The following is a 1,712-nucleotide window of genomic DNA, read 5'->3' on the forward strand; positions in this document are numbered from 1 at the left end:
GTTCTTAATTCAAACTTTTGCTTTCCTTGTAATATGTTGAAGGGGTATTCCATGACATTTTTTTTTACAGAAATGGGTCAACTCCAGGGTAAAGGAAGGACAGCAAAATTCACAGAAGGGAAGTCAGTTTAAGGCTTGGTGGCAGGGAGCTCAGACCCTTGTGTTTCACGACTTGTAAAATGTGGATAATCTTAAGTTGTTCTGATAGACTGGGTGGTCACATCTGTACATATTTCAAATGTCATCAGCTCGTATGTTGGATGTGGTACTTGAGCGTCGATTGGAGACATTGCAGGGCTTCCGAAAATTATGTAGAAAAATACCAGGTGCTGGAATTTTCATCAAGATGTTGATTACTGCAGTCAGGTAGGACATCTTTGGGGTTTCCTGAAATGAGACCTTTGGGCAGAATTAAAAACAAAGAAGTGACCAATCACATTACTGGTGGTATCATGTAGACATCAAAATGAAACGGAAATGATTGAAAGACAAATATGTCAGCAAACCTCAGAGAAGGATTTTGTAAAACTTGACTGGCTTCAAAAAAGATCTACAAGGATGTTGCCACGGTTAGAGGATTTGAGCTACAGAGGCTGAATAGGCTTGGGGATGTTTTCTCTGGAGCGTCAGAGGCTGAAGTTGACCTTATAGATGTGTATAAAATCATGAGGGGCACAGATTAGGTAAATAGACGTGTCTTTCCACTGGGTTGGGGGAGTCCATAATTGGCTGAGAGGTATGGGTATAGGGTGAGACAGGAAAAGTTTAAAAGTGACCTGAAGGGCAACTTTTTCATGCAGAGGGTTATGTGTGCATGAAATGAACTGCCATTGGAAGTGGTGAAGGCTGGTACAATTATAACATTTAAATGGCATCTGGATGGATACGTGAATAGTCAGGGTTTAGAGGGATACGTGTCAAGTTCTTACATACGGGGCTAGATTAATTAAGGTGTTTTGGTGTTGTACATCTCTATGTCTCCATGACTCGAAGTGAAAAAGAAAGGTGGACATTCCAATTTCTCCAAAACAAACAGTAATGGATAAATTGTGGAATGTTTAGATAGAGCAGAATTCCTAAAATGTGTCCAGAAGAGCTTTTTTAAACCAACACATACACACTGGTACAATACAGGTGCAATGCTCTCCTAATTTTAAGTCAAATTGTCACTGGGAGTGTTTCCGTGATAGCAAACACAATTTAAATTGAATTTAAGTTAACTATGGATAAGACAAGGGTCGACATGAAATGAAGATTCTGAATCAATGTAAAGCGATTTCAAAATGACAAGACAAAATATCACTCATGTGGCCAGGGATCAAACACCAAACAAAGGAAAATACATTTGCAAACACGTGAGACATTTAAAAGGGTAAGAATGAGAGTGAAGAGCCATCATGTTCCAACAAGTGCAGAGAACTCTGGGTGTCAATGGATTGTATGAGGATTAATAAAGGAATGTGTGCCAGATACAATAGTTCAAATAGATGCATGCCCCAAAAGACTGTAGAAAGTTGAGTGTCTCTATTAAGATTTAATTTGGAGAGTGAAGAGGAGATAGAGTCATAGAGGGGTACATAAAAAAACATCACTGCTGGGTAATATTAAAGAGAATATAAAGGCATTATGTATGTCTCAGACGGGCAAGGGAACAAGCAGGTCTCTCAGATTACTTAAAATATGTACAGTGTGCAAACAGGCCATTCGGCCCA

Source organism: Chiloscyllium punctatum, chromosome 30, assembly GCF_047496795.1.
Source record: "Chiloscyllium punctatum isolate Juve2018m chromosome 30, sChiPun1.3, whole genome shotgun sequence".
NCBI lineage: Eukaryota > Metazoa > Chordata > Chondrichthyes > Orectolobiformes > Hemiscylliidae > Chiloscyllium > Chiloscyllium punctatum.